This window comes from Camellia sinensis, chromosome 2 (assembly GCF_055761805.1).
Source record: "Camellia sinensis isolate YWXY chromosome 2, ASM5576180v1, whole genome shotgun sequence".
NCBI classification, from domain to species: domain Eukaryota; kingdom Viridiplantae; phylum Streptophyta; class Magnoliopsida; order Ericales; family Theaceae; genus Camellia; species Camellia sinensis.
In genome coordinates, this window is record NC_138962.1 from 179,301,114 (window position 1) to 179,319,549 (window position 18,436).

Below are 18,436 nucleotides of genomic sequence, written 5' to 3' on the forward strand. Positions count from 1 at the left end.
TTACAAGATCATCAGAAAGAGAGTCTTTGATATTTCCTAACATTGTATCCATTTGCTCATAAACCTCCCCAATAATTGCTTTATCAGAATCAGAAAAACGAAGCATCTTATATATATGCTTTGTAAACTTGAGAACTTTTTTTTGATTTTTTCCAAAAGTCATCGTCCATAATTGTTTGTTGGACAATGTCATGCAGCTCTGGTGAGGATGAACTCCTCCTCAAGTTATCCCATTGCTTGCTTAGAGCCATAGACATTAATGATGGTCTCACTTTAATAAGTCGTTGTAATACAATAAAATTATGGCCAAACTTGGTTTTTTTTGCTTTGGGAAGCTCTAATGCTGAAAAGGTCTTGAACAAGTACTGACAAGAAGAGTGACTTTTGATGTATTTAACAATTACCTTGCCTTTTTTACAAGACTCATCAACAAAGGACGGCAGTGAATCCTTACTTTTAGCTATATCCTTCATCAACAGATTTAAGGTATGAGCCACCATACAACCAAACCAAAAAATATGGGCATGCTTCCGCTGAATTATTGTACTCGCAGTCTTGCAATTGGAAGCATTATCTGTCACAACTTAGACCACATTAGAAGGGCCAACATAATCAATGGCCTTCAAAAGCAGCTCAGCAATATCAGCCCCATTCTTCTCTATGGAAGAAACATCATGCCCATTTATGAAAATGGCTTTACCTCCAGAGATAGCCATGATGTTAATAAGAGGTTGGTTTTTTAAATTAGACCAGCCATCAGAAATAATAGAGACCCCATGAGTGCTCCAATCCTGCATCAAGGGAGTGAGAGATTGTTGCACCTTCTTATGTTCTTTGTCCAAAATAGTATTCCTAACTTTCTCATAGTTGGGGGACTTGTACCCTTTTGGTGCATTCAAAATAGAAGAGACCATATATGTCCACAATGGTGACCTCAAAACATTGAAAGCAATGCCATTGTCGTAAATGCATCTTGCAATCTTCTGATCAACTTCTTTTCTACTAGCTGTTTGAAACATTTTGTCAACTGAATCCTCAACTAAAGATTTTCCAGTGGTTTGAGATGGTTGTTGTGTCTTTGAAGGCATGGGAATTTTTCTAGACTTACAATTTCCACCAAAAATTCTTTGTGTAGCCAACTCCTCTTCCTTTAGTAATTCCTTCTCAACTTGGCTCAACTTTGGACATACTCATATCCCTTGATATCATTGGCCTGGTAATTTTCCAATTAAGTGTTGTCTAACTCATGAATAAGAACCAGTATATGCCTCAGTTTTGCAACCAAAATTGCAAATAAATTTCATTGATCCGCCACCTCCAGGTTTGGCACTAGATCCTTCACTAGGAACTTTTGTAACATATTTCCAAAGTGGAGTTGTACTTGGTTCTTCAACTTCATCTTCATAGTCCATTTTTTGACTATGTGGATCCATGAAAAATCTTTTAACGTACAACACATTATTACAAAAAAAAAATATTTTTGTAAAAGAAATGGAAAATTTGAAAGTGTTTGGAAGGATATCATACCTTTGTCATAGATAAATATATGCAAACTCTACTAATATGAATATATGAGTATGCAAACTCTTGAGTGTTTTGCTGCTCTGCTTATGTATCCGTTTGTTTGCTTTGCCCCCATCATATAGAGTTAGTGTTGGTGTTAGTGTTGATGGGAGAGAAAGATCACCAAGTTCCTAGATGGAATTATTGCATCAGTGCCCAAGACAATTATAAAGAAAAAAAATTGTAGAAACTCAAAAAGTTTTTTTTGATTTGCAATGGCCATTAATAAGATGTGTACAACAAAACTCTAAAAAAGTAAATTTGTAAGTATTCTTTAAATTTTTGTCCACTGAGAGAAGCAAGTGAAGCAAATAAATAATAAAAAATTGACTTATTGGTGGTTGTCAATCTTAAACATTAAATGAGATGCATGTGTATGGCAGGTTGATAGGTACTACTAGAATAACTCTCAAGAAATAAAGTGACTGTTGTGGACAAATTTGGACCGTTTGGCTCAAGAAATATGAAAGGGTTTATTACACTTTGTACCTTTTAACTATCATCAAATTATTTATTTAGTTCTTGAACAATTTATTTAGTCCCTAAATTATTGATTGAATTTATTAAGTCCCTAAAGTATTTAATTAAAATTTATTTAGTCCCTAAAGTGATTATAAAAATAAAATATAAGTCCATAAATATTATAAATTAGTAAAACACCCTAGTTAGTTAAAATTTTATTTCAAAAGGAATCTTAAATTTTTATTTTGTCTTTATAAAGATAAGGGTAATTATATATTTTAGGGATTAAATAGATTCAATTGATAGTTCAGAGGCTAAATAGATAATTTGATGATAGTTTAAGGGTAGAAAGTGTAATAAACCCAACATGAAATTGGGTTTCAGTTAATCAATGTACCTTTAAAAAATAAATTACTAATAAGTAGTAAACTATTTTAATAACCCAACTATATGTTGTGGTCTATATTTGTAGTCGGGTGTTCCTTCGAGTTAAGTTTGTGCACAGTTCGATTAATTTTGAAAATCGAATCTCATCGTTCATATCTGAATTGACATGGTATACCTTATTATTTGACTACTGATCTAATCTTTTGGTAATTGAATCGATAGGAATATAGACTTTCTAATCAATTGTTTGTGTTATGAATTGATAATCGATCTCTAAGACTTTGTCATACGTCATTGAAAAACTTACTATTTGACTAAAAATCTATTCTCTTAAGAGCTGAATTGATATGATAGACTTTCTAATCAATTGTTTGAGTTTGTGATTGATAATCAATCTCTGAGACTTTGTCATACATCACTGACCAACTTACTATTTGACTAATGATCTAATCTTTTGAGATCTGAATTGGCATAGTAGACTTTCTGATCAATTGTTTGAGTTTGTGATTGATAATTAGTCTCTAAGACTTTGTCATATGTCACTCACCAACTTACTATTTGACAAATGATCTAATCTCTTAAGATCTGAATTGGCATAGTAGAATTTTTGATAAATTGTTTGAGTTTGTGATTGACAATCAGTCTTTAAGACTTTGTCATATGTCACTCAAAAACTTACTATGAGACAAATTATGAGATGAATAAAATTTTTGTTATTTTATTTGTACCATTTATTTAAACCCAACCCAACATATTTGGCAAAAAGAACTTTTAATCCTAACCAATTATGAAAGCAATATGAGTGTGCATTTAGGATTTACTTTTTTAATCTTTTTTTTTAGTTAACAATTTTTTTAGTTAAAGACAGAATAAAAATTTAAATTTTTTTAATCCTAACCAATTATGAAAGTAATATGAGTGTGCGTTTGGGGTTTACTTTTTTAATCTTTTTTTTTTAGTTAACAATATGTTTAATTTTTTTAAAAAAGTTTTAGGTTTATAGATTCTACACAAGAATCATAAAATTAAAAATTTTAAAAATGTCTAAGAAAAATAAAATAAAACAAAAAATAGTGATTTATTTGACTTATTTTGAATTTTTAAACTTTTTTTTGAATTTTTTTAAACATTTATTTTTTAAATTAGTTTAAACAAGAGGAACTAGAAAAATTAAAAAAAATATATATAATTTTGTTATTTATTATTCAAACTGTAACTATTTATTCTGATATAATTTTATATTTCTTCTTAAATTAATTCACATAGTTAATAATACAATAGATTGGTAATGACATGATATTACTGTTGAATTAAAGTTTTTAATAATATTTAATTCATATATATATTATTTTAAATAACATCTAATGTGACACAATTACAATAAAATTATGATGGTGTTTTGGAAAAATGTGTTCATTGAAACATATTATTATGTATAATTTTTTCAAAACAGTAATACTATATGAACAAAAAATTACTATATAATTTTTATACAAAACGATGTGTCTCATAATTTATTCACTTTATAACAAAATATTATTGAAGATGCATTTATTTATAATAATGATATTGTCACATCATTATTGTAAATTTTTTGTATGAATAAAAATTTTCTTTTCAAAAATATTAGACACTATAAATGAATTGTCAAACATTTATTAAATATTGACATCAATATGATAAGTGTGGGTTTTTTATGAGTGTATTTAAAAGGGGTTTTTTTTTTAAGCTCCCTAATAATAACAATTTTCTGCATAAAGGACATTAAAAAATGTAATACTGCCTCAGGTCCCTAACCAAAATACCCACGCATTTTATCAATTTCTTGGACCAAAATACCCTACGTCTGTTCATCTTCAAATGAGTTGAATGTTGACAAGATCAGCAGAGATGAGCTTTACGAGTATTGGTCTCAAGTCATTGATCAGAGCTTCGATTCTCGACTCCAGATCTTCTTCGACATGTATGCATTATTATTTTTTCTTTTCAAAAAAATTTAATAGATGTATATATATATGATACATACATATATATATATATATATATACAATTTGTTGCTTACTGTCTTGACTAGTATATATATGATAATTAATCAATTAAGACCATTTGCAACCATAATCAAACAGTCACTCTTGGTTATCTTATCTATGGTTGCAAACATATATATATATATATGATACATACATATATATATATACAATGTCAGCACATATATATATATATATATATATCCAGTGTTGAATATAACATCTTCAGGTTCAAAATTTCTCTGAGTGTTGAATATAACGTCTTTTGATTTTTTGGGTTTAGTAGAATTGGAGTTTTTTCTGGAAAAGCAATATTTGGACCCCTACTTGAAGAATATTGGAAAAAGAAGCTTGAGGAAGAGGCAGCAGTAGAGGAAGGCTTAAAGTAATCCAGAGAAATTTGAATTTTCTCTGGATTCAACCCAGAGAAATTTGAATTTTCTCTGGATTCAACCCAGAGAAATTCATACCATTAAGTTTAAAGAAAATCTATCACAAACTCATAGAAGAACTATTAATTTGTTTGTGCAGGAAATTGTGATTGAATCAGCAGCAGCAAAACCAATGACAAATTGATAAAATCAGAGTTTTATCGTTCCAGAGAAATTCTGGACCAGAGAAATTTGAAATTTCTCTGGGTTGAATCCAGAGAAATTCCTGCGAAGTCCAGAATTTCTTTGCTTCCAACTGATGATGGGTTGCTTTCCTTCCAACTGTCAAAATTGAACTGCTTTCTGTACATTTGGGGCTTCTTATTGAAGCTTCTTGTGTTCTTGTTTTTGTAAATTTCTCTGGCTTGCTACTACTCTATTGGTGTGGCTAATTTTCTCTGGCATTTATAATTTTCTCTGGCCAAATTACTTTTCTTACTTGTGTGTCTAATTTTCTTTGGCAGCATTTATAATTTTCTCTGGCCACATTATGTTTATGTCTTGTGTCTAATTTTCTATGGCATATTTATTTTGTTCAATGCTACCTTGTAATTTTCTCTGGGATTACAAGGTAATTTTCTCTGTCAAGGTAATTTTCTCTGTAATTTTCTCTGTTGCTACCTTGAAGAACCAATAAGCATCAAGATCAAGACACCAACTTCAAGGGTGATTTTCACTCAACTACAAGCTTAACATTTTCTCTGTCATTTTCATTGGATTATAATAACAAACCTATGATTTTCTCTATACTACAAAGAAAAGTCCAGAAACATGAATAGTGCAAAAAAAAAAAAAATGAAAAGTGCAAAGAAAACATATCAGAAAACTTTGAAAAGTGCAAACATATAAAAACACAACATATAAGTCCAGAGAAATTTGTAATACTTATCATTTGTAATACAATCATATGATTTTCTCTGGACTACAAAGAAAAGTCCAGAGAAATTTGTGAACTTATGTTTATGTCTTGTGTCTAATTTTCTATGGCATATTTATTTTGTTCAATGCACCATTTCCTCAAAATTTCTCTGTCGTGTAATTTTCTCTGTCATGTTTATGTTGCTACCTTGTAATTTTCTCTGTTGTGTAATCATTGCTACCTTGTAATTTTCTCTGGGATTACAAGGTAATTTTCTCTGTCAAGGTAATTTTCTCTGTAATTTTCTCTGTTGCTACCTTGAAGAACCAATAAGCATCAAGATCAAGACACCAACTTCAAGGGTGATTTTCACTCAACTACAAGCTTAACATTTTCTCTGTCATTTTCATTGGATTATAATAACAAACCTATGATTTTCTCTATACTACAAAGAAAAGTCCAGAACCATGAATAGTTCAAAAAAAAAAAAAAAATGAAAAGTGCAAAGAAAACATATCAGAAAACTTTGAAAAGTGCAAACATATAAAAACACAACATATAAGTCCAGAGAAATTTGTAATACTTATCATTTGTAATACAATCATATGATTTTCTCTGGACTACAAAGAAAAGTCCAGAGAAATTTGTGAACTTATATTCACTTTCAATATAACAAAAACAAAAACACATTAACATCAAGAGACAAAAATATATTAAACACAAGCACATAAAAAAATCACAGAGAAAATCTGTTATGTTCACAAAACACTTAATTCAAAAAAAAATTTAAAAAAAAACAAAACATTTACTGCTCTATTGCTACGTCTGTAAATTTCTCTGCCTACTTACAATTTTCTCTGTGATTTTCACTGCACTACAAGTTTACAATTTTCTCTGTGATTTGAGTTCAATTATAGTAACAAACCTGCAATTTTCTCTGCACTACACAAAAAATGCAAAGTGAACAAAAAACAGAGCACAAAACGCAGAAAAACAGAGCACCAAAAAGGAACTCATAACCATGTTGACAGAGAATGAAAAAGCAACTCCAAAAATCAAAATCAACTCCATCGAAAATTCATCAATAATAGATAATGAAAAATTAACTTCAAAAATCAAAAAGAACAACACTGAGTTCGTCTCTCTCACATTGATCAAAACTAAAAACAAAAACCTAATTCAACACCTACACGATCAAATCAAATCAAAAATTGAAAACTTATCTATTTCAACTCCACATGAAATCAAATCAAACACAATGAACCAGATTTCAACTCCTACACGATCAATCAACACCTACAAACAACGAACATGATTTCAACTCGTACAGGATTTCAACACCTACAAACAACGAACAGGATTTCAACACCTACAAAACCCTAGAAAATCTCCACAAAAATCTGAATCGTCAAATTCATCCTCACGTAATCTCCCACAAAATATCAATATGATCTTTAGCTGCCAAATTGAAAACAACGTATATTATAAACAAGGGTAAGACAGGTATTTTACACTCTAAAATAACATTGAGGGACCTTAGGCTACAAAAGAACACATTGTGGACCTAATCCATTACTAAAAGTTGGATAGGGACCTTAAACCGATTTTCCCTATTTAAAATTGTTCTAGTAATTTTTTTTAGTTATTTTCTATGTCATAATATTATCATGAGAAAATAACAGTACAGTGATGATGACAGTAAAATGAATTATTAAATTATGAAAAAATATAACATTTATATAATTTTTTTCACTGATAAAGAAAATATTTTTTTTAATAAAGAAAAAAAAATATATGAGACATTTATTATCTCGTTTTAATATATTTTTTATGAATTCAATATTTTTTTTATAAAATCTATACACTTTTTTAATCTTCCGTTTCAAAATATTAGTCCCTTATTTAATTTTTCATTATCCCAAAATATTAGTCATTTTTCAAAAATTAAGAACTAAAATAATATTTATTTTCTATTTTGCTCTTCTTTTAAAATAATTAACACTAGAAAAAGTACAATTATGACAATTGATATGCTTTAAAAAAATGTACTATCAAAGGGGAATTTTAGAAAATCAATTTTTTTAAAATGTAATAATTGTACTATAAAAAAAATAAATTCCCCCAAAAAACTATTATTTGAGAACAAAGGGAGTATATTTTTTCTCAAATTTCCAATATTAACAAGTGATTTTCCTTATAATATTTGTTCTTTTACAACACTGTTTATTGTATTATCCCAAAGAAAATAATTATAGCCTACACCTATTTGTAGAGGGCATTGGAGATCTAAAAAGTCTAATTAAAACATTGTTTCCTCTCTCACCCAAACTCTACATATACACCCATCTAAAAAAAACTCTGCATATACCTCTCTCTCTCTCTCTCTCCCCTTTATATCTTCGATGACCAACGCTCCAACTTCTTCTTGCCGACTGACTTCACCGCAGTTCTTCTTCCTCCATTCTTTGACAGGTGCTAGGTCTTCTCAACTCCACCACACAGTTCCTCTTCCTCCATCCAAATAGCCTAGTATCTATCTCCTCTCTTCACACCAAACATTTTCCAACCTCAGGCCTAGCAATTGCATTACCGACAGCAAACCCAGAGCCATCCTCATTGATTATGGAGTAACCGATGTTTGAATAGATGTGAACATTTTCATGAAATTGCCAATCAGATTTAGATATGCCCAAATTCTATAACTAATATTTGAATTTAATGGTTATCTCGTATGTGCTATTAATTTATTTATTTTTGTATATATAGGCTTCATATTTTTTACCCAAAATCTTGTTCGAATCTTTGTTTTTATTTATTTTGCATTTGGAGTTGTTTGATTTTCATAGACAATTTCATCTCAAACCGAAACGCGATTTTCTCTCTTAAGAATCGCATTTCTTACACGATTTTGATTCGGGAACGCAAAATCGCTTTTCTCCCAAAAAATCGTCACCTATTGTAACGATTCCTGCTACTAAGGTCCGATTTTTGTGGATCTTTCGGTTCATAATTAGGTCCGGTCACTAATTCTACTGGTTGAACCGGCCGGTTCGGTCCGATTCTTAAAACATTGATTTTAGTAGAGTAATTTTGAAGAGGTCCAAAATCAACTGTGTTTCATATAGAGACCCAAGTGTTGAACTTAATCTTAATCACAATTTAAGACATTGTACCTTGTCATACTTTTCAAACTCGTCCCATTCTTCCTGGCTGCAGTTTCGACCAATTGGTGATACATTGAGCATCCTCACTTCGGAACTCTATTGAAAAATCTAGAAATTCCCTAGATATTGATTTGTGATTATATATGAATTTTAACTAGTAAATAACAATCCCAATCAAACAATCTAAGACAAATTGACACAATGATTTTAACATGGAAAAATCACAATTGGAACGCCTCCAATTGTGATAAAATAAAAAATAAAAAAATCACGGGCAAAAGCCACAAAACAATCTACTAAAAAGACAAAAAAAATTACACAAGTGTACTCTCAATTACCTAGCGAATCCACACCCGAATTGAACCGACCCCTATATGCCTCTTCCACCATGGTCTTCACCTCGAAATTTTCTTGCCCAATGTTGAATCCACAATGCTGATGTCAAATCCACAATAATGAGCCACTCCAGAATCCACCAAAGCTTTTGGCCCGAATTCTCCGAAATCCACCGAAGAACAACTCTCTCTTTTGTATTGAACGAAACAAACAATCCTTTGATGTATACTTTTCAAGCCACGAGTTAAACTTAAACAAACATCAAAGAAACTAGCAAAGAAGCTCCAAATAAAAACCATAATACCCAAGAAAAAGATCTGGAAGTCGTACCCTAAAATCGGACTGAAAAACATATTTATAGAAAAAGATCACTATAAATGTTCCTCTAAAGAAAAAGTTGGATAAGAAATGGATTTTGAAGCTTAACATATATGGATAGTTGCAAATCGTGCTTACACTTCACAAGCCTCTTTCTTGGAATATCCAAGTCGGCAATGTCATGTAGTGTAAAATTAATAAATTCCTGCAAATCATTTAAAATGTCATATCCATAAATTAATAATGTACTATTAAATGTTTTATACATATATAGACCAAGCCTACCACCCAATGGCTACATCATAACTTTTTATACCTAAACTGACTTTGACGACAACAACAACAAAAAAAATCAAAAAATTTATAAACAACTTGGAAAAAAATAGATGTTTATGACAAGTATATTAATCTGTAATCTTACTAATAGATGGAGATAGGGGCATATTTTATTGTTTCTACCCTTGATAGTGTAATAAATAGATGGTCCTAACTCTTCTAATTTTATAGTCCCTTTGGCTTCTTGCAAATTACTTATTTATTTATTTTGGATAGGTAAGTTAAAGAAATTCGAACTTGGGTCTTGCCTAAGCTGCTAGAGTGGCCCCTTGGGGACTTGGTGTAGACGCGCCCGTGGGCCTTATGCTACAGTTCGGACTCAATTTGTGTCACGGTTCTTAATCTGAACCAAAGAGTCCAAATCCGGCAAATCGTTTTGAGAAACAGATTTTTTTGAAAAGAAGTGTCAAACATGGACTGCTTTGCCAGATACAGAGTCGCCACCTAAATATTTTTTATGGGCGAATTTAGGAAACCCTGACTCGGTGCCAAAGGCCGCGTGTCCGTCATCACCAAAGTTGCCTCGGCTCGGGAGCTTGGGTACGATCGGGGAAGGTCAGCTATGAGCACCCCCTCTCACCCGATCTGAAGATCGGCCTCTACTAACCGTGATATCCATTTTGAAAACGTTATGCGTTCTTATTCCGGTTATTAGCCTAGAATTACTATGTTATGCGCACAGCAAACAAGTATAGACCAAATCGCCTAAATTGGAACAAGACATTTCATGTTTGTTTTGAAAATGGTTTGCTACTCGCAAGTAGGCTAAAAATGCAGGTTTTGCCACCCTCAAGTGGGCTTTTGAAAAGATGATTTTGCCACTACCTAGTGGGCTTAAAACTCACAGTTTTAATGCATTATTCCAATTTAGGTAATTCAACCTCCATCCACAGGCATCCAAGCAGTTATATCACATAAGCAGCTAGCCTCATGGTAATCATGCTGTTATGGCAACACTCACACGCATGCGGTATGCTAAAGCATAAATACTTACAATGTACACCGTGCCAAAACAATAAAGTGGCTAATGCAACGCATACAGAATGCAATTAAGATAGGCTCGGCTAATCTATAATGACATGTGAAATGCTACAACTAATCACGTATTCAATTTGGAATTGAAATACAAATACAGTTAGAATGATGCGCCGAGCCCGGTGCATGCAAGACAAATGTATGAATGCACGCATGCATTGCATAAGGTATGCTAAATTAAATGTGTCCTAATACTAACCATCAAAGCGGGTAAGTAAAAGGGAGAAAGAAGTGGGGTTTGGAAGACATGCACACACGCACCCACACTTATTACAAATTAGCCCTCGCTCGGAGGGATCGAAAGAATAATACAATTAACTAACTATCAAGCTAATTAATTATTACAGACAATTCACTAGCTAAGCAAATTAACTAAGCTAATTAAGCAATAAAATCAGCCTCGGGAAGAGGGTCCAATGCAATGCGTGCTCGGTTCTGCTCAGAAATTCGCCACCATGCACAAGTTGCCTCTGTTTTCCCTGCTCTGCTCCTCTGAAAATTGTACAAGTCCCAGGGTATGCTCTCTGCACACTGTGGAACACCACCGGCTGAGGGGAATGGCCACCAGCCAAGGGAAATGATCACCGGCCACAAAATTGATCCATCGGCCAACACTATTTGCCGATCGGCACTGAATATGGCCGGCCGGCCAAATCTTCCTGCAGAAACTAGTTTGACAGCAGCAGAAGGCAGACAAGGCATGGCAATGAATTTCAAGCAATGTTTTCACCAACCACACTCCTTATCATGTTTATGGCTCAAAGGAGCATGGTTCTTGATTCTCGGACCACCAATCGCGCATTTCAATGCGTGATGGCCCAAAGAACCAAAGTGTGCAATTTCAATGTGGAATAAAATGCACATAAACAAACAATGAACTCAACTTCTATCATACTCAATTCAAGAGGCAAAGTATGCATGCCAATGTAATGCAACCTAGGCATGTGAGCTAAGTGTGCAACATGATCATGCAAACAACAAAACCATGTGCAATGGGCCATGAACTAAACAAGTAAGCATGCAAGGCATATAACATCAATGTTAATGACACGCATGCCACAACATGAAAGGTATAACACATGTAAATATGCAAAGCAACTTAACACAAGAAGCATGCCAAATGCGATGACACTTAAACATGCAACATGTTAATAGACTAAGTGCCTAAACATACAAACATGTATAGCATGCAACAACATGCCAAAGGGATGGTCTTAAACTAATTTGGATAGCTTTCTACTAGGTCCAAAACAGTAGCCACAATGATGCAAGTGAGGCAACAAAATACATGGAATGCCTGCACAATGCATTAACCAAGCTTAAGGCACAAAAATGCAACTCTACCAAAGCATGGCAAGGAGGAAATATGGCATACAATGGTGCATGTTCCAGATCTGAAATAGCATACCAAATGACTCCAAAATGACCCCAAAACATGAAAACACTACCACTTAAGGATGCAAGAAGCTTCAAAACTCAAAGCTAGGCATGGGCATTGCACTATAAGCATGCATAACAAGCGTTATTCGACCATGAGGCATGAAAACAGTGCTAAAGCAGTCCAAAACATGCATGAAATCAGTTCAAGGCATGGCCAAAAAGTGCTAACATGAAGGGCCAAAACAAACATGCAACATAGACTAGTAAACATGGTTTACACTACATGTATATGAAGCACAAGAGAGGTCACCAAACCAACCCAAAACAGTAACATGGTATGTCAAATAAGCCCCAAAAACCCATGGAAACAAGGTCCACACATGCTAGAATGGGGTGTTCCTTTGAAAGGCCAACAAGAGGGTTACTCTACACATGCAATAAGGACATTCAACAAGACCAAACCAACTCTGGAAATGGCTTATGGGGGTCCTAAAAGCCACTAAAAAATGCTTGAAACAAGGCTTGGAAGCATGCAAATAGGAGCCCCTTTGGAAGGCCAAAAAGGGCAACAAACAAGGCAACAAGGGAGAGGGTCACCCCTCTCCTTCTTAGGACCTCAAACCACCATCCTCACCACTGAAATCCCTCAATATTTCAGTGGTGAGGAGGCCCAAACAAGGTGGTCCCGAAACTCACCAAAATCACACAAAAATGGGGCCAAACAAGGCCTAAGAGGGGGTAAATGACCCCAAACACAAAAGTGGTCTTAATGAAGTATCTTAAACACAAAAAAAAAGAACTTTTTTATGTTATACCCAAAGCCCAAAACAGAAAGCAAGACAGGCTAAAAACTTGTGCAAAACGGGGGATAAAAGAGGGTTAAAGGCTCACCCTTGTAGACCAACGAAACCAGCAGCTTCTTGGACAAAAAACCAGTCCCTTAGCCTCTGAAAATGGCCTCCAAGCTCCTTAGGTTGATGATAGAGGTGTTAGGCTAGGGGTTGGTGTGCAAAGGAGCCAAGAACCAAGCAATTTTTGAGCTAAAATGGAGGAGATATGGAGAGATATATGTATGGAGCCTTAGACCAATTCTTGGAACCTCTTGAATGGAAGGATAGGCTCTATATTTATAGAGCAAGACAAGGTGCCAAGCTTCTTAGAGAAGCTAATAAAAAAGGGGTCAAGGGGGTCAAGCTTCTCTTAGAAGCTTGGAGCAAAAGGGCCAAGACGGCCAAGCTTCTTGGAGAAGCTAGAACAATGGTGCAAAAGGTGCAAGCTTCTCTTGGAAGCTTAGAAGGGTTCAAGCTTCTTGGAGAAGCTTGGAGCAAAGGGTTCAAGCTTCTTGGAAAAGCTAGAACCAAGGTTCAAAAGGTTCAAGCTTCCTCAAGAAGCTAAAACCAAAGGTTCAAAAGGTTCAAGCTTCCTCAAGAAGCTAAAACCAAGGGTTCAAAAGGGTCAAGCTTCATCAAGAAGCTAAAAAAAAGGGCAAGCTTTTTGGAGAAGCTAAAAAGGGTCAAGCTTCTTGGAGAAGCTAAAAAGGTTCAAGCTTCTTGGAGAAGCTAAAAAAAGGGTCAAAAGGGTCAAGCTCCCTCAAGAAAAGGTCTCGGCCAGGAAAAGTGGCCGATTGATCAAAAACAGTGGCCGGCCGACCAAACACAATGCCGACCGACCATCAATAGTGCCGACCGGCCATCACCAATGGCCGGTGGCAAGGAAACAAGGCCGGTGGCCTCAAGCCATGGCCGGTGAGGTGTGGGGATGGCCTACAAGCTACTTCCCACCCTCAGAAGCAAAACAACAAGTGTTTGGTGCAAAACCAGACACAAAACAGTCGAGTCGAGAGATCTTGAGGCAGGGCGCGTAGCTGAGAGCTTCGGGAACTCAAGACGAACACGAACAAGGATGATCACCAAGTGTTCAAACGATGACGCCCAAGTCTTGAGGACGGTCAAAAATGGGGTGTCTACACTTGGCTGTGACGCCCCAAAATAATCCAACACAGATATAACCCATCAATCAACATTCGCTACATAATCATTGCAAATCCTTAACCTTTACATCATAAATTCCAAAGCTTATACAAAAGTCCCACATGCGATGTATACATTCAAGGATATAGAAATACATGAATCCATAGCATGTAGAGCATCAAGTCCCAAAAAAAAATAAAATGCCCTTGCGGGCTTACATCTTCCAAGGCTCAAGCCCGGTTACACAAAAATGGTCTCTCGGACCCATTCAAAAATAGCTTTACAAAAAAGTCACAACAAAATAAAGAGTAATCTACTCTTCACAAGAACACAACCACATTCTCAATTTGACGGGGTCGCCACATCTTTACCTGCACCAAATCCCATAGGGATGAGCATAAAGCCCAGTAGAGAATTTCTTACAAAGTATATACAGTTATGCTAGCTCTCAATGTAAAATGCAAATGTCAATGCCATGCAATGCACTTTTAAAGAAAACTTCATCTCATGCTCTTCTTGAAAATCACCATGTTCTCAAAAATGTAATATAATCTCATTAATTTCCAAACTTCCCAATTTAATCAATAGGGCCGGTAAATACGACACTGGTAATCCCTAGGCTGGTGTCTACAAGTAGACTCTACGAGTACTACCAAACTGTCATTTTTACCGGTCTTAACCGGAAAGCTCGACACCTATCCGCGCGGTTTTCTGGTCTTTCACCATGGACACTAAGGCCAACTTATCAAACTCATCTACAACCCCTATCTGGACTTACCACCGTATTTATCCCATAACACATTTTCACAGTTCTCATTACAACATAATCTTTTTCAAAGTAAACGTTTTCCAATTCATTTCAATATGTGTAACAATGATAATAAATCAAATGAGAACATGATGCAATACATAACATCTCATAACATTTCTCCATTTTCAATGTCTCCACAATAATGTCAACATTCACAATTTCCATTGCCCCTCTTCACTGTTCTTTTACAAGATCACCATGAGCCATTAATACATAGCTACAATCATTATCCATGGTGCACAACAATTGTCATTCCACAACTATATATCATCATTTATTCAACAATAGTTTTTAAAACAAAACACCCATTTCAATATGTCAAAAACTTTCCATATTTTGCAAAGCACATTATGAAATCAATGCTCACTCATCTTTTTATCAAAAGAAAAGAAGGTTCCATGAACATTTCCACATTTTTCCAAAAATCCCTAATTTCTAAGGTTTTCATCAAAAACCCCACGTTTCACATTTCATGGTGAAACCCACCCAAATCATATTCCTTGAGTTAAATAAAGAGGAAACTCTCTAGGGTTAGCAAAAGGGTTGAGATTTAAACCCCTATTTTCAAAACTCTCTTTACATTTGGAGCAAAAATCAAACTCAACACAATAACCTCAAAACACTTTTAAAATCAACATTTAGATAGCAAAACATGTATATATAACTCAAGAAATCCCTACCTCGAGAGAGAAGAGGAAAAAACAACCCAAAAGCCACCGACGACGAAACCACGAACTACTTGGATCAAGATAAAGCTCTTGATGAGATCTACAACCTTTCTCAAAGGAGCTAGGCAAGGAGATGCTTCCAAGTGAGTAGCTCTAAAGATCTTTGAGCAAAAAGTGATTTTGGAGAGGAAAAGAGAGAGACCCACGGTTTAGAGGGAGAAAAGAGAGGAAGAAATAAAGAAAAGGGTTAAGTGAGAGCCTATTTATAGCACCGGGTAAAGTTAGAAATAAGCCCCAAAGTCAACCCAAAATATCTGGTTAAAACCCCCCAAAAGTAGGCCCAAATTGACAAAAAAAAATCTGGAAAAACATCGTAGGTGTCGACCCCCTGCAACACAGGTGTCAATCCTTATGAAGAAAAGCTGGAACACTAAGTTTAACAACACAGCAGGTGTCGACCCTTCCCCAGGCTGGTGTCGACACCAAAAAACAGCAAGCAACTTCTGGACAAGGGTTAACCCTTCTCAGACTGGTGTCAACCCTTGTGGCCAACAACAAAAGGAAGGTGTCGACACCTCCAAGACTGGTGTCGACCCCAAAATGCAGTGAACAATTTCAGAACAAGGGTTGACCCTTCCCAGATTGGTGTCGACCCTTGCGACCAACTAAAAGAGAAGGTGTCGACACCACCAAGACCGGTGTCGACCCCAGAACATGATTTTCAAGTTTCCAAACAACTTTTCAATGCGAACAAGCGTGAACGAGCGATCCCAACAAGTTTAAATCAATTTGTACACCTCCAAAATCAAGACACAACAATCCCAAAGATTTCTAAAACAAAATAAAATATTCAAATACACTTCCCAAAAGTTTTAAAAATGGTACAAGTGTTACAACCTCCCCACCTTAGGAAATTTCGTCCCCGAAATTTGAACAAACTCCTCAAAATTAAATAACTCACCAAACAGGAGTGTTCTAACAACTATAATCAACATTATCAAGTTGCAACATTTATGTCAACCAACATTTATCTTTCTCTTTATCATCACTCTATCAAAACAACGATTGCTCAAATTAGATATATGAGGTAAAACATCTACAACAAAATACCATCCTTTCATAAAATCATGCTCAAATCAACAATACATACAACAACACGTGATCAACGTCTCAACATTTTTTCCCTTTCAACACTAGGTAACATTACGATTAAAATAAAACAATTAGGCGTTTACAAACAAATTTGGATACTTGGAGCGGACTTCAGCCTCCCTTTCCCACGTCGCTTCCTCAACCCCATGGTGTCTCCACAACACTTTCACTAACGGTATAGTTTTACCACTCAATACTTGCTATTGGGTGTCTATGATTTGAACCGATCACTCTTCATAGGAGGCATCTTCATCTACCTCCAAATCAACCCAATCTAGTACACGAGAAGGGTTGGGTTCGTACCTCCTGAGCATGGACACATGAAAAAAATTGTGAACCCCCGAAAGTTGTGGCGGTAAAGCTAACCGGTATGCCACTTCCCCAATTCTCTCCAATATCTCGAAAGGCCCAACAAACCTCGGAGACAACTTACCACTCTTACCGAATCTCATTAAACCCCGTCTAGGTGAAATCTTAAGGAACAACATAATCCGACATAGCTATAACCCACTAAACAACATTCACTAAATAGTCATGGCAAATCTCCCAGCCTACCAAGGAAATACAACACTAATTCCCAGCTACAATTAAACTTGGAATACCTACGTACCGACTCTGGTTCGACCTCTCAAAGCTCCAAGGGTACTTGACTTATTAATAACACAAGGAAGGGATTCATAAACGTTTCCTTGACCTATACCACTCGCTGGGCCTAGGAGGCAAGAACAACAACAATCGCAGCAACAACACGCACACCCAAGGCATCTACCACCACATGCCCCAAACACCCCCGAGCACTTAACACCCCAACACGAAAAAGAATAAGGTTTACACTACAAGACCTTAGGTCAACTTACCCCAAAGGAAGGATCACAACAACATCTATCCTAAGGCAAACCCTTGGCATAACAAGCCTGTTAATCGACCCACATATCTGAACACACACGTCCAAGATTAGCAATTCAATTAAAAGGTTTTACATCTCGTCCATAAAGGGATAATAACTAACAATTCAACCCAAAAATTTTATTTTATATTTATTTATTTATTTATTTTTATTTAATTTTTTTTTCAACTTTTCTCAATTCTTGGTAAAAATCATTTCTTTACGGATAAAACATTTTCTCAAAGGTGTTCAAGACCACATCGATCACAAACCAAAATACATTTCCTATCTTTCAAGCAAGACCCAAATTTCATTTATTTCCAATTCCATTCTAATATAACAACAGGTGAGTCTCTACCGTCACCCAATATTACTCATCACCCACATGGTGATGTCACAACCACATCAACATAACCTTTCTACAATAATAATTGACAGAGATAACAACTGCGCCATCAATACAAAATACCACTATCATGCAATTTCATTTGGTCAAAATCAGTATTAGTACTATGCAATTCATCATCTACACAAGGTAACAAAACGGGTACATAAACTAGTTAAAAAAGGATTGTTCATATCATCTTGAAGGAAAACCCTTTTTTTTTCCCACTCACGCTTTTTCTCAAAATTTACTTGAATCCACACCGT

At 35.0% G+C, this 18,436-nt stretch overlaps 1 long non-coding RNA gene and 1 pseudogene across 2 annotated transcripts in view; one reads left to right on the forward strand and one right to left on the reverse strand.

Annotated features, from left to right (window-relative positions):
• LOC114256890 (putative threonine aspartase) overlaps positions 1–106 on the reverse strand; it is a 39,802-nt pseudogene extending 39,696 nt beyond the window's left edge. The window contains exon 1 of the transcript XR_014360220.1: positions 5–106. The product of XR_014360220.1 is annotated as a putative threonine aspartase (transcript). The remainder of the gene's footprint in view (positions 1–4) is intronic.
• A 4,027-nt stretch (positions 107–4,133) lies between these two features.
• Positions 4,134–5,274, forward strand: LOC145819753 (uncharacterized). The gene is made up of 2 exons (XR_014360527.1): positions 4,134–4,375; positions 4,971–5,274. It is a non-coding gene; the product is annotated as an uncharacterized LOC145819753 (long non-coding RNA).
• Positions 5,275–18,436: the final 13,162 nt, after the last annotated feature.